A 26,544-nucleotide genomic window follows, 5' to 3' on the forward strand; every position below is an offset into this window, starting at 1 on the left:
CCTGTACCAAAAACAAGTTCTTTAGCTACTTGTGATGGAAAATGCTTAAATAAGCAATTTAAAATTCAGCATCGTCTGTTCAAAAGGGATCGTTTTAAAAGGTTCCTGGACAAAGCCCCTCCCACGTGTTAGTATTTTACAGTGCAGTGGGTGATAGAAGTAGGCTGTTCTTGGCCCTGAGGAGCGGCAGGCTCGCGGACTGTGAGCTGCTAGACGGGAGGCAGCGCTGAGGGTGTGGTGGAGGGCGTGTGCATAAATAACTGGGGTGGGCCGGGCGGCGTGGGGGTCCCGGTGCTGAGAACCGCAGTTGGGAAATGACAGGCTTAAAGATGGTTTTTAAAAATAAGCAAAGAAGAGTATGTGCCAGAGACAGCCTAAAATAGTGGCCCGCAAAGCCTAAAATATTTATTATCTGTCCTTTACAGAGAATGTAGTGTTTGCTGACTCTTGGTTTAAGGGTCGGGAAGTGCTTTACAAAGACTAAAATTTGAGCAGGCGTTTTATAGGATAAATAACATTTTGCTTTTTAAGGTGGCAGGGGCGGGGTGCTGCAGGAGGGCCAAAGGGGAGAGAGAAGCCGGGGTGGGGAGCACAGGTGCCCGGAATCATGCAGAGTGGGGCAGAGCCTGGGCGTGGGGACTAAGGCGGGCACAGCTAAATACCAGCAAGCTTGAACTCGACACCGAAGTCACCCGTGAGCCCCCAGAAGCTCCTGAGTAGAATGTTGATGTCATGATTAGACTTAATTGTGAGACATTGAAATAATAGTCCTTTTTTCCCCCTCTGAGTCATGCTCTCAAACTGTAAAAGAGTTCCTCAGAAGTGATTGTACTGCTAAATAGGCCTCTGACTCGATGGTGCTCAGTGTGCTCTTGGGTCCCGCGTTCCTACTGGAGCTTGGTCGATGTGCTTTTCACGCTTGTTTTTGTTTCCTGGTCAGCAGCAGACATCAGCGAGGTCTCAGCGACCACGACGACTGAGGAACTTGAATGAGTCTCTAGAAAGGTGGAAGAATCCTTGCTGAAGTCCATCATTGTATTTCCACCATTAAACCTCTGTATGAGGATTTCAGTTTTGTGCGCTCCGTCAGTCCACCCAGGCGTGTATTCTCTGAGAGGTGAAAAGTAGAAGGGGAGCCCTGAGGAGGACAGACATTCTGGATTCCCCGGGACGGACTGTCTTCTCTTCTGAGCAAAGGAAGGGCGCTCCTGACTGATTCTGAGCCCTCACTGATGGGGGACCATTGGCATGTGGACTGTTTTTTGCAGCAATCAGAACCCTGGTCTCTGTATGAGTATGAAGCTGGTGAAGGCCTTCCTTCTAACATCTGGATTCTCGGCGTCATCCAAAGTTGCTCAGATGGGCTGACTTTGTATTCCAGCCAAGTAAATGTTGCTTTTTTGAACCAAACTCTTCAGAAAGGTCTTGTTTGCACTAGGGTCATCCCTGAGGAGTCCTGACAGCGAGTCCTGGGAGAGCAAGGCCCCAACCCACCCCCCGAGGCTTGTCCATCGGAGCCCCCTCTGCACCACGTCCCCGAGACCTGCCGCAGTCTTGGGACGCAGCCATCCCCTTGGTGGGGCTGTGTGGCTCAGTGTGCCCTGTTAGGACCCCTTGTCTGGGAGATGAGCCCCGCTGGAGCTCACAGTGCACACACACGGATCCCTGTGGACTTCAGAAGGGGTTCATCCGCACGGCCAGCCTCTGCTTTCACTCTTTTGCTGAGCTCCAAGAGCCACACTGCCCCCGTACCAGGACTTTAATGCTTGAAAGAGTGGTGTGAGTGTGTGCGGGTGTGTGTGTGTTTTGTTTGTTTCAAGAAAAAAGCCAGTGTAGTTATGGTAGAATACTTAGAAAAAGCAAATATTTCCTATCACCTCCCCACTGTTAATATTTTGATATGTAGTATGTGGTCTTTTCGGAGAAGGCAATGGCACCCCACTCCGGTATTCTTGCCTGGAAAATCCCGTGGACGAAGGAGCCTGGTGGGCTGCCATCCATGGGGTCGCGAAGAGTTGGACACGACTGAGCGACTTCACTTTTGCTTTTTACTTTCATGCATTGGAGAAGGAAATGGCAACCACTCCAGTGTTCTTGCCTGGAGAATCCCAGGGACGGGGGAGCCTGGTGGGCTGCCGTCTATGGGGTCGCACAGAGTCGGACACGACTGAAGCGACTTAGTGGCATGTGGTCCTTTGCGCCTGGTGTTGTTCACGGAGTGTAGTTTTTCCAAGGTTCATCCATGTTGTAGCGTGTAACAGTAATTAATATTTGTAGGCAAATAATATTCCATTTTATGGATAGACCACATTTGTTTATACATTCATCATGTTGATGGACATTGGGTTGTTTCCTCTTTAGGGGAGAATTATTATTTTTATAATAATAAATAATGCTGCTATGAAAAATCCTATAAAAGTTTTTGTGAGAACCTAAGTTTTTGTATCTGTTGTAAACAAAGCTGGATCACACAGTAACTCTGTGTGTAACATTCTGAAAGACTGCAAGGCTGGTTTCCAAGCAGCTGGGACAGTTTCCATTCCCGTCAGGAGTGTACGCAAGCCCCGCTTTCTGCGCCTCTTCACCAGACACTGTTACTGTCTGTCGTTTTTATTCTATACATTCTAGTGGGCGTGAAATGATAGCTCATTTTGGTTTTGGTTTGCACCTGTCTAATGACTAGTTATGTTAAATCCTTATGTGTGTTTAGTGACCGATTAGATAACTTCCTTGGGAAAATGTCTATTCATATTCTTTGTCCATTTCTAAAGTTGGGTTGTCTTTTTTGTCCTTGAGTATAAGAGTCCTTTACGTAATCGGAGTACAATTCCTGTATCAGATACGTGGTTTATAACTTGTTTTCTCCATTCTGTAAGGTGTCTTCCTTCTCACTTTCTTGATGGTGTCCTTTGATGCACAGGTGTTTTTTAACCTTGATGACATCTAGTTTATTGGTTTTTTTTCTTTGGTTGCTCGTGCTTTTGGTTATGATTAAGCAAATCATTGCCTAATCCAAGATCAGAAAGATCTATTCCTGTTTTCTTCTCAGAGTTTTAGCTCTTACCTTTAGCCTGTGATCCATTTTGAGTTAATTTTTGTGTTTGGTGTGAGGTAGGGGTCTAGCTTCATTCTTTTGCAGCTGGACATCCACTTGTCTGTTAGTTGTAAAAACTGTTCTTTCCCCCCTCAAATGGTTTTGGTACCCCTGTCAAAATTAATTGACCACAGATGCAAAGGCTTATTTCTGGACTCTAAATTCTTTGCTGTAGATCTTTATGTCTGTCCTTATGCCAATACTGTCTTGATTACTTGCTTCATAGTAAGTGTTAAAATTGGGAATAATGAATCCTCCAAATTTGTTCTTATTTTTCAAGATTCTTTTGTCTGTTCTGAGTCCCCTGCATTCCCTCATGCATTTTAGCATCAATTTCTGCAACATGTCACTTTCTCTGTGTCACTTATTAAATCCCGAGCATCTTCCTTTTTCCTAGTCTAAACTTGGGCCGACACAGCAGCCCTGAGCCACGGTGAGCAGGTGAAATGTGGCCAGTCCAGACTGAGGTGTGCTGGAAGTGTGGCCTGGAAAGAGAGAGTGTGGGGGAAACCCACAGAAGAGCTCATTAATAATTGTTTATATTCAGTACTTACTGAAACAACACGTTTTATATTGGGTTAGATAATATATATTACTGAAGTTGACCTTTTTAACCTTTCCAGTGTAGCTACTAGTAGATTTAAGAGCGCGTGGTTCTCTTCTCTAGGTTAGACGGAACCGATTTTAACTAGAAGGGCAGCCTATTCGATGGGATGCATGATTACATGGTTGTGTCAGCTTTCTTGTTTCAGTTCTTGGTTGTTTGAACACTTAGGCTATTTCCGGTTTTCTCTGCTTTATACAGTGTTGTGATAGTTGATCATGTAGCTAGGTCTGAATTCATAAGGAGGACTTTGGAAGTGTGTTTGCTGAACTGCCAAATCAGGGGCATGCAAACTCTTGTGTTAAGGTGTTGAGTGAGTGAGTGATGTTTCACATGAACAAAAAATAATCTTTCAAAATAAGACTGCAGACAGATTCAGTGAACACTGGCTGAGCACCTTCGCTTTGAGCTGGCTTCTGTTCCAAGAGTTGGGGACACAGTGGTGAATGAGTCTAGGTTCTAGCCCCCTCGAAGCTGGTCTTCTAATGGGGGAAAGGGACAGTCAGCCATCCAGTAGCTGTATCGGGCTGGTGAAGAGCGACCGAAGAGGATGGAGAAGCAGGCTTATGTAGGCCGGCGTGTGGCAGGGGCATCCGGGAAGCCGTTCTGAGCAGGTCACGGTTACATAGGGACCAAAACAGAAGCAGGGAAGGGAGTCATGTGAAGATCTGGGAGAGGAACAGTTTTAAGTAGAGGGGTCAAAGTTCAAAGACCTTGCAGTGGGAATATGTGTGTCTTAGAAACAGCAAGGAGGCCAGTGGGGCTGGAGCTTGGGGAGAAGTGTAGTCGGATTGGGAATATACTTGGATGGAGCTGACCGTCTTTACTGGTGTACCTGGTGTGGGGCGTGTGAGGCAGGACCAGTTTTTATGACTGAGCACTTGTGTGGGGCCTTTTTCCTGAGCCAGGGATTGCTGGAGGTGGGTCCGAGGGCAGGGGGCTCACATGGAGATGCTGAGTTGGTAACGAGATGGACCAGCCTGGAAGTCACACAGGAGGTGGGACTGGAGTCAGGAAAGCTACTGGACATCAGGCAGGTTGAGTGAGAGCCGCCCACTGGACTTGGGAACCTGGAGGTCTTTGAGGACTTCTACCCAAATGGTGTCAGTCAGCTGCCGTAGGGTGGCAGGTGCAGGATTTTAAGGGAGGATGGGGTGTATTGACTGTGTATTGACAGCTCCTTGAAAAGTTTGCTGTGAGTGAACAGCATGAAGGAGGTGGGGAGCTGGGGCTAGACAGCCTCTTCCACCCCATCGCTGCGGGCCCCATGCTGGTGGGAGTGGTCCGGGAGAGAGCCTGAGACGCAGGGGCTGGGGGCCAGGATCAGCGTGGAGGGTGGGCTTCTTGACGGGCTCCAGAGAGAAGGCGAGTAGCCTAGCAGGCCTTCCATTCCCCTGGGGAAGGATGAGGAAAGTTCAGATTGCCAGTGTTTCCTAAAGCTAAGAGTGATGAGGAGGGGAAGGGGATGCTAGGAGTTGCTGTGGGGTTAGATGTAAAATTTGCATGAATTTTTAATATGAAACCTCAAACTTCACTTCAAAATGCTTACCCTCGGGGTTCTCTCTCCGGTGCCTTGGGGTGTATTTTGGTGGAAAAGTTTGAGAAGCCACTTCATTATGGTATTCTATTGTTGTGTTGTTAAATCTCACCCAAGTGAGTATTTAACCTTAAAGAGTTTGAGATCCACTTACCCATTTTGTTATGCTTAATAGAGCTTTTGCAGCTGCTCCAAATCTCCCTGTCTGTGCGTCTTAATGGTTGCTTGGCAGGCGCTTCGCTGTGCGTGGGGGAAGCCGCGGGGCGTCGGTCGGAGCGCCGCCCTGGGCTCCGCCCCCCCAGGTGAGGACGGGGAGGAGAGCGGCCCTGCGGCGCCACGCCCATCGGAGGCGTTTTAGTGAACCTTTTTCCTGTTTCTGCGAAACGGTTAACAACGGCACTGCGCGGCTTTTAATTCTGGCAGAGTGGTTTGAGGGAGCTGAGGGCAGGCATCAGCCAGCCTTTTTTTTTTTTTTTTTTCCAGCCAGCCTTTTAAGGGACTTAATCGCGTGGCCTGCTTTCTTTCCTTCCTATACTGTTTTAGTATAATTAAATCCCCTCCCGCCATGGTGGCTCAGACGGTTAAGAATCTGCCTGCAATGCAGTAGAGACGGGTTCAGTTCCTGGGTCGGAAGGTCCTCTGGAGAAGGGCACGGCAACCCACTCCAGTATTCTTGCCTGGAGAATTCCACGGACAGAGGAGCCTGGTGGGCTACGGTTCATGGGAGTCGCAAAGAGTCGGACACGACTGAGCGACTAAAACTTTCCCTTTCCCGCCATTTCAGTTCTGCCGCCTCCTCGGCAGAAAGTGCTGTGAACAGTCGGGTTGACTTCATGGGATGGGACGGGAGCCTGTGGGGCCTTCTCTTCACGCTTTGTGTTGACAGATGAGATGGCCGGGGCTTGGAGCTTGATCTGTAACGGGACGTTCATGTGCATGACTGGGTCACAGGGCCCTTGCTTCCCAGTTCTCCCGACCTCCTGGGGACCTGCTCCTTCTTCCGTCGCCCTCTTGAGCTCCAGAGCAGGGCCTGCCCGGCCTCTCGAGGTGCCTCTGCAGGGTCTCCACTGCGGTGGCGCTCTCCTGACCGCAACTGGTGTCTGTTTGCCAGGTGTGACTCGCTCTTTCCTCCCTGGTCTCCCCGTGGGGCTCTGAGCTCCACGAAGGCAGGGACTGCAGCCTCGTGTTCAGCTGGTGTGTCCAGCCTCTGCTAAGGGGTCTGCCACGCGTGTGCCCAGAAAGTGCACACAAGAACCAAACGTATGTGTGAACCCAGACTTTGAGTCCAGATTGCTGCCGTCTCCTGGCCATCCACGGGCGCTCGGGTCACTGTGCAGCCAGAGCTTCAATGACCCCTCACGGCTTGGGGGCCAAGGTGTTTGGGGCTTTGGAACTTTCGAGGTTTTAGGATGGAATGTGTGAATAGACCACACGCTGTAGGAGGTCCTAGTACCTTGTCATCAGGCAGTAAGAGCTTTGCAGCAGGTGTGACCCGTCCGGGTGAGTGGGGCGGACGCCGTGCCAAGGTGTGTTATAAACATGTTTTCAGAGCTGCTGGGATTTCGGGACTCAGATAAGAGATTGTGGGCCAGTTTGGGTGCATGTCTGCTTGTTAGGCATTGGTGCTGGAAAGAAGGGAGGCTGCCGCAGCCCTCCTGTGATATGCTGGGAGGAGCACCCTGAGGAGGGCACCTCTGGTGGTCACAGGGTTTGCTGTCCCCACCGGCCTCCTTTGCTTGGAGAAGCGTGTCCCCAGGGAGCTGGCTGCAGGGCACTGGATGCGGTGCAGGGCATGTTGGTGCCAGGCTGTAGACATGGGCTGTTCTGCGTCATCCTGGGTCCCCCAGCAGCCTGGCCGGGGGCTCGGGTGCTGCACAGTGTTGGGGGGGTCTTCTATTTCAGACCCTTTCACCTCTGTGTCCTCCATGGCTGCGAGTTAAGCTTGGGGCCGGAAGGAGAATGGGAAGGCCCTCCGCCAGGCTGGCCTGTCTGTGCCCTCATTCTGTGCCCTCTTGAGCCAAGAGTTTTCAGCATTTGTTGTTGTTCAGTTACGTCCAACTCTCGGCAATCCTGTGGACTGTATCACGCCAGACTCCCCTTTCCTTCACTGTCTCCTGGAGTTTGCTCAAGCTCATATCCATTGAGTCGGTGATGCTGTCCCAACCTCTGTGGTCCTCTTCTCCTGCCTTCAGTCTTTGCCAGCATCAGGGTCTTTTCCAGTGAGTCAGCTCTTTGCATCAGGTAGCCAAAGTATTAGAGCTTCAGCATCAGTCCTTCCAATGAATATTCAGTGTTGATTTCCTTTAGGATGGCTTGGTTTTGATCTCCTTGCTGTCCAGGGGACTCTCAAGAGTCTTCTCCCGCACCACAGTTTGAAAGCGCCAGTTCTTTAGCACTCAGCCTTCTTGACGGTTCAGCTCTCACATTCTCACTGAAAAACCATGGCTTTGACTTTTCAACATTGAGTGGATTTAATAGGTGTTTTCTGACTTTTAAAATATGAATATAGCTCTGCTTTACTGTTTTTAAGATGCGTTTTTGACGTAAATGGAACTCTTTAAAAAACTTTACCTGCTTTTTGGTATGGTGTGTGCATTTTGAAAAAAATGTTTAATTGCCAGGCTGCAGGAAAGGCTGCCCTTTGTTGTTAGAAAATGAAGAGTCAAGACTGAAATATGCCTCAAAATGTGTATTTCAGGCATTTGAAACGGATACGGGGTCCAAAAGTTTATTCCTGAAGTAGATGTCACTTTGTGTTATTTCTGACAGTTTCCTGTGGTCTTTGATAAATTATGTAGATTGTATTAACTCTCATCTGAACATGTGTATTAAAGATTAGCCTTCCCAAAGATTTAGAATCATTTTTGTCCAAGGCACTGAACTTAAGGTGTAATGAGCCATGTCACTGAATCAGAAACACACTTTCAGTCTTTTAGATGTCATAAGAGACATTGTAGTTTTCAAAAAGACTTGTCAGAGCGGTCTTCTGCGATGTATTTTAAGATAGTTAAGAACAGAGTTTGTACTGTAAAATCTTGTTTCGAGACACATTCTGGGGTTTTATGAGTGATTAATGTTGGCATTACCCAGAGTTTTGTGGTCAGTATTTGCAAGTAATTTACTTAACAGCGTTTTAAAGAGACTCCTCCTCGTGTTTTGTAATTACCCTTTTGGGGGGACTAGCCTGTAACATAAAAATATCTGGTGATGCTGTGTTTGCTGCAGAGGCTTTATGCTTATAGACCTGGAAGTACTTGGTTTCTCAGGGTGTGCGTGTGGGTAGATTGTGTAGTTTGCAGTGCTTGCATCTGTATTGCTTGTATAAACGGATCAGTTTCCCAGGGCAGCCTTTAGAGCGTCATAGAAGACTGAGGGCTTTGTAAAAGGTCATAATAGAAAAGTTGTGTGTGTTTTAATTGCTTATGTGTTTTTTCCTCCTGGGATTGTTAAAAAAAAAAACACGGACACACCACAGTGACCGGACCGTGTGAGAAAATGTTAACTGTCTGCGACACTGCGTATAAGATTTTCCACAGGCGTTTTCATTCGCAGTGAGGCCCACTGGGAAGGCTCCGTTAATTCACTCATGAGATGGTATCATAATTCTGGAAAAACCACCTCACCATAGGGGTGTTTACAAAACCTGAAGCCTCCTCTGCCAGGTTTTGGCGTTGCTTAGCTGTTCAGGTAGCAAGTGACGCAGCGTCAAAACCAGTTCCAAGCTACCTGCGTTGTCAGCATGCAGATTTTCTTTATTCAGTACTTAAAGTATGGATTTACCAATCTGAGTAATTTGAAATGCATACAGTGGCGTTAAAAAAAAAAAAAATCAGCTCTACCAAACCGAAAACGTGTGTGTATCTGAGTAAGTTTCTTTTCTTGGTTTTGGTTAAGTTGACAGAAGAATCTTCACATCTGTAATTTCTGGTAACTTAATGAGAACACGCTGAACTTTTGGGTCACGATAAATTTTCCCATTATGTAAAATATTTTACACACTGGTTGACTCATTGTGAATTGTGAGTAGACATGATTCTCTTCCTGCGGAAAACAGAAACACATATTATTGTAATGACGGCTTCAGCCAATGACAGAACTGCTCAGATGGCACATTGCCTTCCGTTGGTTGGGTTGTTGAGGGCGTTGAGATGGACACACAGCACCGGGAGTGAGTGGGAGCTGTTTGCTGGGTGTGGAGGAAATAGTCTTTCTATCAATCTGTTGTTTTCTGCAGAAGCTTGTTTTTGTTTTCGTGAGTTTCATGCTCAGTTAGTGCGAGTGTTTTCTTTGCCTGTATTGACTTGGCGTCTTACAAATATTTCTGGATGTTAAAAACCCCAGTGCTCATATTTATTTCATAGCAGAAAAAACTAATGAGCACTTTTTGGTGATGGTGGTGGGTGCCTAGTTTCCCTAATGAGCATCCTCCGTTGTGTTCAAAAGTGCTACATTTGCATGTAGGTGTGATTTCTATTTTACATTAAAGCTCAGATCAATTTACTTGTTACAAAACTGTTGAACTCTGAGATGTGGGGGAGAAGGAGTTACCAAAAACAGTTGTGATTTGTTCTAAACAGTGAGAAGCTTATTTACTACTATTTGGAAGGGGCACCCCCAGAATAATGCGTTTTGGGGGGGCAGAATGAAGACTCATAGCGTGTTCCCTGTTTGGTTTCTTTTAGATGGTGCGCTGAGCCTCAGTGAGGGAGGCTAATGGCCAGACACGTGGCCGTGCGCTGGACTGTGTAGCCACACCGTGCGGTTCGCCCGCTCCCAGCGTCCAGTTGAGTGGGGTTTAGTGTGTCCACCGAGCTGTGCGGCCGTAGCCCGTCGTGGACATTTCGTATGCCCTCAGTCACACAGCACGTGGCCTCTTGTGTCTGGCTTCTTTCACGTAGCATCGTGTGTTCAGGATTCGCCCGCATGGCGGTCTACGTCGGCACTGCTCCTTTTTGTGGCTGAATCATACGCCTCCGTGTGGACGCGCTGTGTGTCTGAGGCAGTGTTCATTCAGCCTGCTGGTACCTTTGTGCCACGTCGCCTTTCTGGCTGTTGTGAACAGCGTGCCTCGGGATAGTCACTTGCGGGTGTTCGTGAGGCGGACGTCCTCGTGTCTCGGGTGCAGACCTGGAGGTGTTGGCATTGGCTGGGGATGCTTCTTTGACATACTGTCCAGGTTCCCATTTAAATGTGTAAAGCAGCTTTGCTGCTTGTAACTGGGGCCTCTCTGCCTTTTGTTGGTGACCTGGTGGCTCCTGTTTCATGTTTGAAGCCCCTTCTTTCCTGAGATCACATCACATTTGACACTCATCAAGTGAGTGTCCCTGTAGATTTTTCTGCAGCTAATTAAGTCTGTTCCGCTTCTAAGCCAACTAACCCTTACCTGTATTTTGTATTTTTCCTGGGTTCTTCCCCCCGCTTTTCTTGAGGGACACCCCTTTGTTCCCTGGCCCCAGCTGCACGGGGTGACTGAGTGAGTGGTTTGTCTGTGTATGTCCCCTTCAGGCAGCGTACGCTCACTCCTTTGGCTCTTTTGAGGTTAACTTTGGTAACTGGGTTGTCTGTTTTGAAGTAATAAACACCTTAAGATAGTCGTGATCCTCTTGGGCATTTTGGTAAGTGTCCAGATGAGATTTGTAGGGACGTTTCCATAATTTGTGTGGAGCTCATGTAAATATGCATTAACAGCATTAGCTGATTGCCTGAGTTGGTTGTGAATTTCATCACTGCTCTTTAGTAAAGAAGCAGGTTCCGTGTGGTCATTTCAGTGAGTGGGGAGAGCCCTTCAGGTCTCTCATCATGTGTCTGAACTGAGTCAAGCTTGGAGAAGTGATCGCGCGCTTTGTGGATGCGGGCTTTATTTTGTAACAGTTGTGTCTACGTTTTGAGAAGCCTATGCTTTCAGCAACTTTTCACGTGTGTTATAGCAGTGAATCGAATCAACACTCAGGTTCATAGAATAAGCCTTACTCCTTTTCTGTCGGCAGGAAATTCCAGATTCATAAAGAGCGAGCGGTTGACTGGGGGACCGTGTCAGAGGGAGACGGGGCACCCTTTCTGCCCTGCCCCAGCTCCAGGCTGAGAGGTTGCGGGCTGTGTGCCCGCCCCAGGAGGTTCGTGCCAGGTCCAGGGCAGACAGCAGGCAGCTCTGCCCGGCCCCTAGTCATGCAAGCACCTGACTCCTCATGTCGGAGCCTGGCTGCCTGCTCAGCGGACGGTGGAGACAGCAGGAAGCTGGGCAGGCGGGGGGCCTGACTTGCCACCCTCAGTGTTCAGGCAGTGAACCTGGCCGGCGGTCCTGTGTGGTCCTGTAGCCTGCTCCCCCTCCTCCCCCATCTCCCTGGGGACGCCGTCTCCCCCAGGGCACTGCCCTGAAAGTGCTCTCGGTGCTGGACCTGGGGGCCGGGTCTCAGCCCCAGGCAGCTTCCCTGGCCCGTCCTGAGGTATTGCTTGTTCCAGGAGGCACAGAGTCTTGAGGTGAGACCCCTGGCTGCTCCTCCAGACCCTCCTGGGAGAACCCGCTTGGGCCAGAGCACTGGGCTCTAGTGGCCAGACAGCAGTGCAGCTGCAGACAGCAGCCTTGATCCCGGATCTGAAAGGCAGCATCTAGGGGAGAGTCTGTGGGGAGCTTCTAACTGTGCCTGGAGACGTTTGATGGAAGTTCCTCTGGGTCCATTAAACCACTCCAGTGAGTGTCTGTAAAGCATGGTGTCCCCACGCCGCCTCTCTGCCTTCCCTTCTGATCAGCCACCTCGTGCTGTGAGTTATCCAGGCAGTCAGGAGCTGACTCGAGGTGACCTGGTTTGATCCAGGATATTCATTTATTCACACCACACCTCCCTGGGGAGAGACGGGGTGGGAAGGCTGTGATGTTTCCATCAACATGCTCCCTCCTGCTTCGCGGCGTGAAGCCCCTGGAAGCACCCTCTTCCCCAGGCGGAGCCCTTGGACCTGGGCTGGGGGCCCGTGTGAGTGGTGGGGTGATGCTGGGGCTCCCACCTGGGCGATGGCTGACATCCTCTGGGCCTCAGGTGGAGGTGACATGGGGGGTGCCTTCCGGTGTGGGGCCGGGGGTCTGCCCTTTGCCCCCGCCCCTGTGCACCAGTGATGCTGGGCTCTGCGGGCACTCAGCCTCATTTCCTCATGGCGTGGTCACTTCCAGGGCAGATGGGAGCCCAGAGGAAGGGCCTTGCTGCTTGCTGCTTGTGGTGGGAAGGGGCTGGAGTGGTGAGGGCTTCCTGGAGGAGATTCCGGAGCTGGAGGCATGAGGGGAGCCAGGTGGACAGGGGAAGGCGGAGCAGGACCCCCCACCCGGGAGAAAAGTGGACGTCTGCAGGCAGCCGTGGGCCACTTCATGTCCCTGGAGGAGGGACCCCTCACTTGCCCTTTGGGCCCCGGTTTCAGGGTGGGGCTCGGTGGGGAGCACCGGAGCCGGGGCAGGCAGCTGGCGTCTCCAAAAGGTGGTGGCGTGGGGAGCCTGGCGCAGGGCCCCCTGCTCAGTTCAGGCTCTGGCCCCTGCACTTGGTGGCCAGGTGCTCAGGGCAACCGTGTGCTTCAGGGACTGGGTGCCTGGGTGTCTGTGAGGCAGTGGCGGTGGCGCTGAGGGTCCCGTGGGCTCCAGGGCAGAAACCACTCTTGCAGGGGATCGCAAATGTGTGCTGCGGACACTGCACCATTTTGAGGGCTGCCGCCCTCATCTCCCCTTTTTCCCGGGGGTGCCCGTCCATCAGCTCCTGTGAGGTGTTCTTCCTCACTGAGCCGGCCGCCCTCCCATGCCCCAGTCCTCATGCCCAGGATGACCTGTCCTGTGCTGCCACCCCCAGCCTGCCCTCGCCAGCGGCACGGTGAGCTCGGCCTCGTTCACGGCCATTCACAGGCAGCACGTGGGTGCGGCTCACGGGGTGGGCCGAATGAGGCGACGAAAGGCAAAGGTCCCTTAGCAGGCGCGCTGCTGCTGTTCCCGGTGTCTTTCCTGAGGCTGGCTGTGTGGCTGCGGTTCAGGATTTCAGGCGCACTGTCGGAGGCGGTAGCTGGGCGCTCAGGGTGATTGCTGCCACCCGGGCGCCCAAAGCTCCCGGATCTCCTGGCCTGAGTCCTCTGGCCGCTGGGGGCTCCCCTTGGGCCCCGGGGCTGGCGGGAGGCAGCAGAGGTGCAGGGTTCTCACCGGGGCACTTGAGCAGTGAAGACGGTATGTCATCAAGCGCGTTTCATTCCTCTCCGCATTTCCACCCAGCACAGCACATGGTCAGAGCCGCCCTCCAGTGAAAGCCACGAACTCGCCAGCCTGCAGGAAGCAGGTTGGAAATCTAGAAATGCTCTCCTCTCTCCCCACCCCAGGTTTCTGCAACATTTGTCTTTTAAAAGATCTTTAGAAAATCTTTGTGATTCAGAAGGCAGCTTCCTGTGCTGGGGAGCCTCTCTCCGGCGCTCCTGCTTCTGAGCTTGGTGGCTTGCTTCAGAAAGACTGCAATGCAGCGGCTACCAAAGTGCCTGTTAATATGGCAGCAACTGGCGGGGAGGTCTCCTGCCCCCCTCCACAGCCGCGGCCCGCGGCCTGCAGTCTGAAGGAGGAGACTGAGAAGGCGATGCCCCCCTGGACGTAGCCGGTCAGTGGTGAGGCTGGTCAGTGGGTTTTGTGGGCACTGTGGCCAGCACAGGCCTGTCCTGCAGCAGCTCCGTGAAGTTACTGATGCAGTGGGCTGCCGGGGAACGCGAGGCTGAAGATGCCTTTGCAGTCTGTGCACGGCGATTCTGTCTCCTTCTCTGTGCTCACGGTGGATTATGAGAAGGTAAGGGACTTTGTAAACCATGCATGACATGTATTTTAAATATTTATCAATATCCCCGACGAAGGCAAAGAATTATGACTGAGGAGATGTCTTCTAACCTGAGAGAGAAAAACTTTGGTTTTTTATTAAGGACAGTTTGGACGTTTGAACAGCCACCTTATTTGTGTTGACAGATGCGCTTGAAATGAATCATAAAAGATGTTCTTTAAAGAGATCTGCCTTTTCTTTGCGTTGCTAACAGCCACAGTCGAATTTCAGGGATGTAGCTATGGATGTAATGTGCTGTATCTTTAACTTAGGGGGCGACAGTTCCGTGAATCTGGTGTGGAATGTTTTGGTTTTCAGAATCGCAGAGTCTGGTGCCGGACGGTGAGGTCTGGTGTCCTCGGTGCTCGTCGGCCTTCAGTTGAGCATCCCTGTGTGTGCAGCCCCGTCCCATCCCAGGGCCAGCTGGATCTCCCTCCAGCTGTTCCTCTTTGTTTATCTAAGAGGCAGGCTGAGAGTCAGAACTCAGATTTATTTTGCTTTGAATTGGTGGCCCCAAACTGTATTAAATGCATTATGGGTGGTAATTTATATGTGCAGCGCCAAGAAATATAATGTCAGCGTTGCCATGGTGACTGCATGCATTCCAGAAAGCTTATGAATGGGTTCTGAACCTTCTGGCATTTTAAGTGAGATGTTCCAGCCGAGAGCCTGCATTCACGATGAGTGTAAATGAATTCAGCCTCCCCAGAGCCACGCGCCCCCCTCTCTGTTACCAGAGCTGTCCCTCCAGCTCCCGTCTTCCTCTGCTGACATCCGCCTCAGTCTCTCGGTTCCTGGCGACAGACTCTGGTTGAGAGGTGGTTTTTTGACTTGCCTGTGTGTGTGTGTGCGTGCGCGTGTGTGCGCGTGAATTTGTGTGCGTGTGTGTGCAGTGTCCTGGCCCTTGGCTTGCCGGCGGGCAGCCTAGCGTGGGCTGGCCGTCCTGAAGGCCCCCAGCGTGGTCGCCGCCCCGTGTGCTGGTGCAGGCCTGCCGAGCTCCGTGCACCTGAGGAGCTCTCCAGCGACACCGCGGGGCTCCGGGAGCTCCCGGCTCCAGGGAGGCGGCCCTGTCTGCTTCTGCTTCCAGGAGGTCTGAGAGGTTGGTTTTGGAGAGGGAGGCCCCGGTTAGAAAGACCCACGTTCAAAATTCCGAACTTGTGAAAATAATAAGAAAGGCCTAGTGTCTGTCTTCGTTGGAAATGTGTGCAGTCTGGTTGTTTGCAGATCAGTTCCCCTGTGCATTGAAACTGTACTGATGTCTTGACTGCATGGGACTGAAATACCTGTTTGCTTTTATTTTGTGAAAAGAGTCTAGACAGTGCTGCCCGGGGGGCTGAGGTCTGAGGTAGCCCCGGGGCAAGGACGGCTCCTGAGAGAAGCCTCAGGTTCCCAGAGGACACTTCGCCCTCCTTCTCGCTGTTCACAGACGTTCGGACCATATAGTTTAAACTTTAATCCTGAAGAAGGCTCGGCCTCCAGGCTCGTGGCGCTGGGTGTGCCCCACCTGCAGGCCCTGGTTAGGAGTTGCCACCTGACAGTCCTTTATCTCACCGGGAGGAGACCGAGGCCCAGACGAGTTAGGCTGCTTGGTCAGGGTCCCCGAGCAGGTCACAGCCAGCTCGGGGACCAGAGGCCTGCTCGGCCTCCTCCTGAGGGTCCTTTCCTGACAGTAGAGGTGTGCTCTCAGGCCGCTGTTTTCCGCTTTCCTTTTTTATCCCTACCGTAGGGACTGAAGTAGCGCTCTCCAGTTTACAGTTGTGAGTATTCCTGCCTTCCCCTCCTTCTCTCCTCCACCACTCACTGAGCACAATGTGTTGGAGACTCCAGGGGTGGGGTGGAGGAGGGCACAGCTCTGCCCCCAGGCCACGTGCCATCCTGAGGGATTAGTGCGTGGGGCATGCGGCCTGTGGGCCCAAATGAATTCTGCCTCCACAGTGGCACTTGGGCCTGTCTGAGGTGTTTTCCAGAGGAGCTCACTGCCCAGTGGTCACGGGGGTGAAGCTGGATCATCACCTGTTGACTGAAGGTCACAGCGCTGTGCTCACTGGGGCAGAATAGCCTAGCCATATTGGGTGCAGCCTCAGAGTCACACCTTGTTACAGGTAATAAGAGGTTCAGCTCACGAGGTGTGAAGTACAACTTGATAGGGTCCTGGTGGCTCAGATGGTAAAGAACCTGCCTGCACTGCAGGCAGGTGACCTGGGTTTGATCCCTGGGTCGGGAAGATCCCCTGGAGAAGGGAATGGCAACCCACTCCTGTATTCTTGCCTGGAGAATCCTGTGGACAGAGGAGCCTGGTGGGCTACAGTCCGCGGGGTCGGGAAGAGTCGGACACGACTGAGCGACTGACACATCATCCCATGTTAAATGCTGGCTAACCCAGAGTTTTTTAAAAAAAGATTTTGGTCACCTCACCTGGCATGTGAGGTCTTAGTTCCCGGACCAGGGATCAAAGGTACGCCCCCTGCACTAGAAGCTCAGAGTCTTAACCAGTGGACCGCCAGGGGAGTCCCCCAACCCAGACTTTTAATTTGCTGGTCTTCTGGAAGATTGAGATTGTCTTACAGACCGTGTTTTCCTCAGTGGTGCCTCCCGTCCTGCAGACGGCCTCACTATGGGGCTTTGGCCAGGAGACGAGTCTCTGCTCCTTCTCTGTGACCTGGGGCCGGGTGTGTGACCCACCTCCCCCGCTGGCATGGCAGGAGTGATGCTGCGTGCCTTCCAAGCTAGGTCTTAAAGACACGGAGCAGTTTTCACCTGGCTTCTCTTTGGGGGACACTTGCTGTGGGGAAAGCCATTCTGAGGCCTCAGTCAGCAGCCTCCCAGCAGGCGAGACACATCCTGGCAGGTGACTCTGCATTCTACTCTTCTCGCTTCTCAGCCAAGACCCCAGACACCGTGGAGCAGAGCTGTGCCCAGTCCAGATCCGCAGCCCACAGAGGCTGAGACAAGTGGAGGTTTAGGCCGCTCTGTTTGGGGTGGTTTATCAAATCCCTTACGGTTATGCAGTGGAGGTGATGAATAGATTCAAGGGATTAGATCTAATAGACAGAATGCCTGAAGAACTATGGATGGAGGTTTGTAACATTGTACAGGGGGTGGTGACCAAAACCGTCCCCAAGAAAAAGACATGCAACAAGGCAAAGCGATAGTTCGAGGAAGCTTTACAAATAGCTGAGGAAAGAAAAGCGAGAGGCAAAGGAAAAAAAGATATTCCCAACTGAATGCAGAGTTCCAGAAAATAGCAAGGAGAGATAAGAAAGTCTTAAGTGAACAATGCAAAGTAATCGAGGAAAACAATAGAATTGGAGAGACTAGAGATCTCTTCAAGAAAATTGCAGATATCAAGGAAATACTTCATGCAAGGATGGGCAGAATAAAGGACAGAAATGGTATGGACCTACAGAGGCCGAAGATATTAAGAACAGATGGCAAGAATACACAGAAGAACTGAACGAAAAAAGGTCTTAATGACCTGGATAACCAGGATGGTCTGATCACTCACCCAGAGCCAGACATCCTAGGTGCCAAGTCAGGTGGTCCTTAGGAAGCTTTACAACAAAGCCAGTGGAGGTAGTGGAATTCCAGTTCTGCCTTTTCAAATCCTAAAAGATGATGCTGTTGAAGTGCTGTACTCAATATGCCAGCAAATTTGGAAAACTCAGCTGTGGCCACAGGACTGAAAAAGGTCAGTTTTCATTCCAGTCCCAAAGGACAATGCCAAAGAATGTTCAAACTACTGCACAATTGCGCTCATTTCACCTATAAATAAGGTCATGTTCAAAATCGTTCAAGCTAGTCTTCAGCAGTACATGAAGCTGGAACTTCCAGATGTTCAAGCTGGATTTAGGAAAGGCAAAGGAACCAGAAATCAAATAGTCAACATCCGTTGGATTATAGAGACAGCAAGGGAATTCCAAAAAAATATCTACTTCTGCTTCATTGACTATGCTAAAGCCTTTGACTGTGTGGATCACAACAACCTGTGGAAAATTCTTAAAGAGGTGGAAATACCAGACCACCTTAACTTGCCTCCTGAGAAAACTGTATGTGGATCAAGAAGCAACAGTTTGAACCAGATGTGGAACAACAGACTGTCTCAAAATTGGGAGAGGAGTATGGCAGTGCCGGATATTGTCACCCTGCTTATTTATTTTATATGCAGAGTACATCATGAGAAACACTAGGCTGAATGAATCCCAAGCTGGAATCAGGATTGCTGGGAGAAATATCAACCTCAGATATGCAGATGATAACCACTGTAATGACAGAAAGTAAAGAGAAACTAAATAACTTCTTGATGAAGGTGAAAGAGAAGAGTGAAAAGGCTGGCTTAAAACTCAGCATTCAAAAACTAAGATCATGGCATCTGATCCCGTCACTTCATGGCAAATAGAAAGGGAAAAAGTGGAAGCATTGACAGATTTTCTTTTCTTGGGCTCTAAAATCACTGTGGAAGGTGACTGCAGCCATGAAATTAAAAGGCATTTGCTCCTTGGAAGGAAAGCTGTGACAAACCTAGATAGCGTCTTAAAAAGCAGAGACATCACTCTGCTGACAAAGATCCATAAAGTCAAAGCTATAGTTTTTCCAGTAGTCATGTATGGATGTGAGAGTTGGACCATAAAGAAGGCTGAGCCTGAAGAACTGATGCTTTTAAACTGTGGTGCTGGAGAAGATTCTTGAGAGTCCCTTGGACAGCAACGAAATCAAACTAGTCAATCCTAAAGGAAATCAACCCCAAATATCCATTGGAAGAACTGATGCTGAAGCTCTAATACTTTGGCCACAAGATGCGAAGAGCCAGCTAATTGGAAAAGACCCTGGTGCTGAGAATGATTGAGGGCAGGAGGAGAAGGTGGTGGGGACAGCAGAGGATGAGATGATTAGATAACATCACCGACTCACTGGACAGGACTTTGAGCAAACGCCAGGAGATAGCAGAGGACAGAGGAGCCTGGTGGGCTGCAGTCCGTGCAACTGAACAACATTACGAAGCCTAGTTACTGCAGTCCTTAGTGTTTCCATTCACCAATATTAGATATGGCATTTTATTACATGCTACATGTAGAAAAATTAAGAAGTTACTGTTTTTTTTTAAAAAATAATTAGCTATAAAAATTTTAATAACAGCTTTTGGGAGATAATTTGCATAATGTAAGCTCTCCCCTCTTCTAGCGCACAGTTCAGTAGTTTTCTGTACATTCCCAGTTGTTCATCCAGCACAATTTTATCACCTCAAAATGATCATCAGACTCTTAGCCTAGTTTATTCAGCAGACACATACAAGCGGAAGATTAGAATTCCCGTACACTGTGTTGAGCTGTGGTGCTGTGCGTCTGGGACCTAGTAGGTTCTCAGGACATGCTTATTGAGATGTGTGCATGCTCAGTTGCTCAGTCCTGTCCAGCTCTATGCGGCCCCGTGGACCGTAGCCTGCCAAGCTCCTGTGCCCGTGGAATTTCCTGGGCAAAACTACTGGAGTGGGTTGCCATTTCTTACCCCCAGGGCTCTTCCCAACCTAGGGCTGGAACCCGTGTCTCCTGCGGCTCCTGCATTGGCAGCGGATTCTTTGCCACGAGCTCCACCTGGTTTGTCAATGTGTGAATTCACGTGGAAGGGTGGAGACGCTAACCTGGCAAATTGAACTGGGCTTGGCTGCAACCCTTTGAGCATCTGTTATGTGCAGGGATTCACACTGGGTCTGTGGTAAGAGGGTGCCTGAAACTGGGTTTTCATGGAGAGGGCGGTAAGGAAAGTGCTGGAGGGACAGAGACCGTGCTGCCCAAGGGTAGGGCGTCTCTGGACGCGTCCCTGTCAAGAGAGAAGGAACGTGGCGTTTGCTGGGCGGGGGCAGATTCAGACCGAGTTGCGCCTGCGCCTACCTCCTCCATGAGTACCACACGTGCTCATGCCCCGCTGTGGGCTGTGGGCACATGCAGAAGCTGACCACCTGGGCGGAAGCCAGGACAGCCCACGGAGGGCAGGGCTGCTGACATCCCAGGCCAGGGGTCAGCACACTTGCTATGGTAAATGTTTTAGGCTTTGTGGGCCAGTCCGGCATCTCCGCCGTTGGAGGCAGTGAGTGAACCGAGGAGCAGGGCTGCGTTCCAGCCGCAGGATCCGTCTGTGCCACCTGCTGGGTCCCTGGCCCTGAGACAGGTGGGGCTGGCGCTGCCCGTCTCCTGCCCAGGCTGCGGGGCCGTCGGGGCGGTGGGTTCTCAGCGCCCGGCTGCTGCCCCGGCCCAGAGCCCTCAGCAGGGCAGCCCCCACCTCTGGCAGGTTGGAGCTCTGGCTCAGGACCCGGCAGGAGCTCAGCAGTGTCTGAATAGCTTCGGAGCCCCTGGAAAGTGATAGGGCTGTCGGCTTTGGGGGTGGTGGGCGAAGACGACGGAGGCAGTAAGGCAGGCTAGACCCCGTCACTTAGTGGGCATGCGGTAAAATGTGCGGAAACCTGGGACAGTGAGGAGGTTAGCATGCGGACTTCAGAGATTTCCTCCAGGACCAGGGGTCAGTCACTGAAGTGAGGTTAAATTACCTGTCAGGGGAACTGCGTCAGGAGCCTTAGAAGTAACCTTTCAGCCGGAGAACATTTCTGCTTTTTAGATCTTGGGAGACACTGGTTTTGTTGTTGTTTTAATGGAATCATGTAATCTAAATGCCTTAGCTAAGAGTCTAATTAATCAGGCCCCAGGACTTCCTGGTGGTCCAGTGGGTAAGACTGCACTTCCACTGCGGGGGGTGCGAGTTTGATCCTTCCTCTCGGATTTAAGATTCCAGCTACTGCATGGTCAAAAAAAGTCTAATAATCAGGCCTCTAAAGCAAATGCCTTAATAAACTGCAAGGTGTTCAGTTCCCCAGGGAGTTTAGACGAGCTGAAGCCCCAGGGAAGAAGGCCAGCGCACTCTTGGACTGTTCCCCTGTTCACATCCTGGTTGTGAGTATCACGGTTCGCGTGTCAGGCACCTGCGATAAACCTGCAGTGGGTCCCACAGTGTCATCTCATTACAGTTGTTCTTTGGTTTGGAAGAATGAAAATTCCTTTAATTGAAGGAGGAAGGTATCTTGGCAAGTCAAAAAAAAATACACTCAATTAAAAATGATGAACTGTCTCAGGCCTGCGTGTGTGTGTTTGCTGCTGCTGTTCCGTTGCTCAGTCGTATCCAACTCGGTGACGCCATGGACTGTAGCCCACCAGACCCCTCTGCCCATGGGGTTTCCCAGGCAAGAATACTGGAGTGGGTGGCTGTTCGTACCTCTGGAATCTTCCCAGCCCGGGGATTGAAGCTGCTTTTCCTGCATCGGCAGGCGGATTCTTTACCTCTGAGCCACATGGGAAGCTCCCTTTATGTTACAAAATGGCATTTCACACGCAAATTCATTAATTAGGATTATCTTGCAGGGGTCTTCAGATCCTTTCAGCACAAGTACCCCTTTCACACGCTTGCCCTGTAGCCTGTGCTCGGCAGTAGGACATCTGAAACAAGGTGACTCCTGTCTCCCGAGAGACTCCACTGTTGCATCTTAACTGTGTCCCTGAACTCCCAGCTTACAGAGAAAGAGCTAGTCAGGATGGGGCTTGGGTTTGCTGCGCCCTGAACACACACCTTTGATACTCTGGGGGATTGAGACATCGATTGTGAAATGTTAAAACCTCAGGAAAGGATTTCATTCCGTCTGTTTCACTGAAACCCACCCCAGGGTGCAGAGGGGTGTGTTTGAGCCCTGGCCTCTGGGCTCCCATCCCGCCTCCTGGGGTGACCTTCATCCCCACCCCCAGCCATAGGTCTTGTTGCCCAGGGTATTGGAATCTTGGCCTGGGACTTCAAGTCCAAACCCACGGACTTGTTCTGCCTTGGACTTGGAGAATCGCGCTGGACGATTTTGTCATTCATCACCAGGAGTAGTGTGGCATGTTACAACAGATTTGTTTTCTACGTTGAGATTTGTGCCACTAAAAGTTCTGTTTATGATATTAATTTAGAACAAGGCTTCTGTTAATGAGTTGTTGAAAAACAGCTCCTGTATTACCTTCAATAAAGATACTTTTGAAATGTTATTTAATGCATGAAAGTGTTACTTTGGAGGTTTTAGTTTGTCACTTGGAAAAGAATGTGAGAAGAAAAGAATCTTTCTTTCTTTTATTTTTTGGACATGCAGCATGGCTTGTGGGATCTTAGTTTCTGACCAGGGATTGAATCTGAGCCCTGAGGAGTGAGAGCGCAGAGTCCTGACCACTGGACTGCCAGGGAATTCCCGAAAAGTATCTTTTCAGTGAACACATTTTCTAACCTCTGGCCAGCAACCCACTCTTTCAGTTAATATTTATTAGTTTTTATCAAGCACTAATGTTTGTTAATAAATATAGTATATTATTATATTTGTATATGTACTTACATCCTTGTGCTAAATATATGTTAGTGTATATGTTTATGTGTTATACACTTACTATATGTATAAATATATATATATACTCATTATATATACATGCACACACTCATTAAAATCAAACAGAAGTATAGCAAAATGTTTGATGCCCTAGGATTATCATGGGATTTTTTTTTTCCCCTATAAAACCAGAAACTGAGTTGATGTTCAGCATGAGCCCCTTTGAGAATTTCAGAAATCGTTGATTTCTTCTGCTCCTTTGGATGAGGCGTGCCTCCCTTGGGCAGTTTTCCCGTTGCTCACGTCCACTCCCCCCGGGCGGGCAGCTCTGGAAAGCGGGCCCTCTGCTGCTTGCCCCCTCCTCCTCGCGCTGAGCCTGCCCAACCCTGGGCACTTAGATGCTCCGGAATTCCCGGGGAGACTGGGTCCCAGAGTTCTTCTCCGGGGAGGTGGTTGTGATCTGTACCCATCTTGCCTTTGTGGAGCTGTCTTGGAGGTTTTCAAGTGTTTTCTGATTCAGCCAAGAAATCTTTTTTCCATTACTAGCTTCCTATTTTTTCAAGTCATTGAATAGTTCTATTTTCTTCCTCCTCCAAGGATGTGGAAACTACTAAGAATAGATGACTCTGTGTGGGTTCTTCCCTCCTTTGCTCTCCCTCAAGTTCTTCTTGTAAGTGGACCAGTGGATTGTAGGGGGACAGAGGTGGAGGGATCCTTCCAGTTCAGTGATAAAGATTCTTTAGGAGGATGAGGTCGTTTTTGAGAAATTAGTAAAACCTGGTCTGGTGCTTTTGATACTTTATAGGAAATTCTCTTTCATTTTTCTCATGACAGATGCCAGATGGTGGGAAGGGACAAGTCATTCAAGAATATCTATCAGGCACCTGTGAGAATGGCCGCTGGGGTCAGTCACACAGGCCTCGCTTTTGCCCCGCCTGCCCTGCACCACCTGGGACTCGGGGGCTGGGTGCAGGGCACGGAGCTGGCGCTCTGGGCCCCCGGTGTGGACATGTTTGCTCCCTGCCCTTCGTCAGGGCGCGCTTGGCTTGCCGGGTCCCATCTGTCCTGGCATAGCTGAGCAGCACTGCTCTAACCTGCAAATAAAGATTTATTTTCACATTCTGATGGAAAATTTTATTAATATAAGCATTTTATTCTTATAAAAAGTGTTTACAGAGTATTTTGTGTTCAAAATATTGATTAATTTAGGGGAAAACCGAAGAGATTTGATGTTGCATAATAAACCTCTGTTTAAATTCACTGAGTAAACTGCAGTGAATCATAACTCTATTAAGCAAAAGCCAACATTGCAGAATGGAGTTTATTTGAAAGACCGATTAGGTGAAAATTTCAGGGTGACTTGACAAGGTTTCACATTTTTGTATAGTTCTAAGTTAAAATGATGTGAACAGGCAGATGCCACTTTGGAAACTTTGCACTGGGGAGTCTAGCAATCTTAGCAACAGGGGTCAGATTTGATTAGGAAGTATGTTTATTCTAGAGGCTTTATGTAGCGTGAAGAATATTAAATTCAAAGTGATCACAAAAATACCACACTAAATATTGATATAAATTTCAACATAACTGTATAAAAATATTTCAGGTGTATATTTTAAGACTAAAGTGAGTATGGAGTGGTAATGGGTGTTCATTCACCATTTCAGGGGAGTAAGAAGACTTCAGAGAAACTTATGACAATGTCAGAAACAAAACCAAACTCACCGTTGCCTCTTAGTTCCAAACCATGGCTTGTTTCACCAAGGGCAGCTTTAACTAACCCTGCTACCCAGTGCGATGGGGCAGTCATTTACTCTTAGCTCCTGTCCTCGTCCTTGTTCAGATCTATTCGGATAATGGTTTTCAAAAGTAAGCAAAGTAATTCCATTCAGTTCTCATATTGAAGTAGCTAGAAACTAAGCAAACAGTTATTTAAATGATGTGAGAAAGTTTGCTTTAGCCTAGCCAAGGTCTCCGCTAGTGATAAAGATTCTTGAAGTCAGAACTAGCTTTGCTTGGCTCAGCTAAAGGTGCTTTTTAAGTCCATCTGGTCGTGAGTGCGATGTGTTCATCGTAAGGGGATAAAGAAACCCAGGGATGTCAGTGCTGACATTCTAAACAGTGAGAAACGATGCTTGGTTTTAGAAAGAGCAAATGTTTCCATCATGGATTGCTGGCGTCTTGGGAATTTTGAGGTGTGTGTTTTACGTCTTGCAGAGCCATCGTGGCAAGCTCGCACAGAGGGCGCACTGGTCCTTGATACCAGGCTTTAGTCCTGGTGACTCTGAACTTTGGACAGGTTGCTAAATGTCATTCTTTTAGTTCCTCAATAGACCAAGGAGGAATTTGGACTGTATTACCTTTTACAGATAATTTGAGTGTGCAAATAGCAAATCCGATTTTCCGGCATAAATCTGTGTGGATTCCCACAACAACCTGAGTCAGCCACTATCCGATGACAGACACGCAGGTGAAGAAGAGAGGTCCCGGGGGCAGATGGCGCCCCTCACTTGCTCATGGGTGATGTTGCGAAGTTGCTGAATCTTTGTTTCTGTGTCCTCATCTCCATAACGGAGGTGGGAAGGCAAAAGGTATTTGTAGAGTTGTGAGGAGTAAACGAAAAGCTGCAAGGCTGAGTTAATAATAACTATTAAAATACAAGCTGCAATATGTATTGAGTGTTTCCAGTGTGGTGGGCGCATTGCAAGTGCTGAGGATGCAAGCGTGCAGGAGGCATGGCTGTGTCTTCAGGAGGCCCGCCGTCAGGTGCGACTGGCGTCCTCGTGGTACAGACCAGGGTGTGCCAAGGGCCACTCTCCCTGGGAAGGGAAGGATGGCAGAAAGATGCGGGTCTAGTCCACCTTCATTAAAAGGAGTCTCGTTCCACGGAAATCAAGGGCTTGCCCTGTGTGCCTGGCACCTGCGGGAGACTACAGGGATCATGGTCCCAGACCTAAAATTAGTGAAAAACTGAGAATTAGTGTGAAAACTAGATTTCAAGGCCCTTGAATATAGTCTTGAGGATGAAGTATCTGCCAGGACAGTAGAGGGTGCAAGAGAGGGGGCACGGCGGGTGGGGGCGCGGTGAGCCCCCCTCGTGGTGCATGGAGCTGGGCCAGCCAGGCTTGAGGGCGAGCACGCTGGGGGGCGACTGGCCTCAGGCCAGGTCAGGACACAGGGGAGAGCACGGTCTTCCTGAGTTTGCATTGTGTTGAGTTGTTACATTTGTTTGAGTTTCATGAGTTCTAGACTGTTTATTCACAGACATTAAAACCTTTCATTTCATAGTTTTTTATTTCTTCACCAAATTTAACACCATCATATTTTCAAAAATATCTTCATTTTATTGGAGGAGTAGAGTTGATTTTCAGTGTCGTGTTAGTTTCAGGCGTACAGCAAAGTGATTCAGCGATACGTGTACACGTATCTCTTCCTTTTCCGTGTAGATTATCGCAGAAGACTGAGTAGCGTCCCCTGTGCTGTCCAGCAGGTCCTTGCTGGTTGCCTGTGTCACATGGACGGGTGGGCCCACGTCCGGCCTCAGCTCCTCGTGTGTCCTTCCCCGCCACGTTGCCCACGTCCGGCCTCAGCTCCTCGTGTGTCCTTCCCCACCAGGTCACCCCTTTGGGAACCATAGTTTGCTTTCAGTATCTGTAAGTCTGCTTCTAGTTTGTAGGTAAGTTCATTTGTATCTTTTTCTTGAGATTAGATTCCACATACAGGTAATACCACATATTTGTCTTTGTCTGACTTACCTCACTTAGTGTAATTATCTCTAGATCCATAGTTATTGCTGGCATAGTGTTTTAAATGAAGAAAAGAAACTCTTTGGGAGGACATATACCCAGGAAAAACAAATCATAGTTCAGAAAGACACAGGAGCCTTAATATTCCCTGCAGCACTGTCTACAATAACCAGGATATGGACGCACCCTAAATGTCCATCAACAGAGGGGCAGATAAAGAAGATGTGTTTGTGTGTGTGTGTGTGTGTGTGTGTGTGTGTGTGTGTGTACACACAATACACAATGGAATATTTCTCGGCTGTAAAAAAGAACAAAATTGGGTCATTTATAGAGGCACAGATGGACCCAGAGACAGTCATTG

At 49.6% G+C, this 26,544-nt stretch overlaps 1 protein-coding gene across 5 annotated transcripts in view; it reads left to right on the forward strand.

Annotated features, from left to right (window-relative positions):
* Positions 1 to 26,544, forward strand: part of TRAF3 (TNF receptor associated factor 3) — a 118,145-nt gene that overhangs the window by 26,056 nt on the left and 65,545 nt on the right. Inside the window, exon 1 of one of the 5 annotated variants that reach the window (XM_060401943.1) lies at positions 618 to 26,113. The exons of the other annotated variants lie outside the window; for them this stretch is intronic. The gene's annotated coding sequence lies outside the window, so the exon portion shown is untranslated. Of the gene's footprint in view, positions 1 to 617; positions 26,114 to 26,544 lie in introns of those variants that run through there. 5 annotated transcript variants of the gene reach the window in all.

Source organism: Ovis aries, chromosome 18, assembly GCF_016772045.2.
Source record: "Ovis aries strain OAR_USU_Benz2616 breed Rambouillet chromosome 18, ARS-UI_Ramb_v3.0, whole genome shotgun sequence".
Taxonomy (NCBI): domain Eukaryota; kingdom Metazoa; phylum Chordata; class Mammalia; order Artiodactyla; family Bovidae; genus Ovis; species Ovis aries.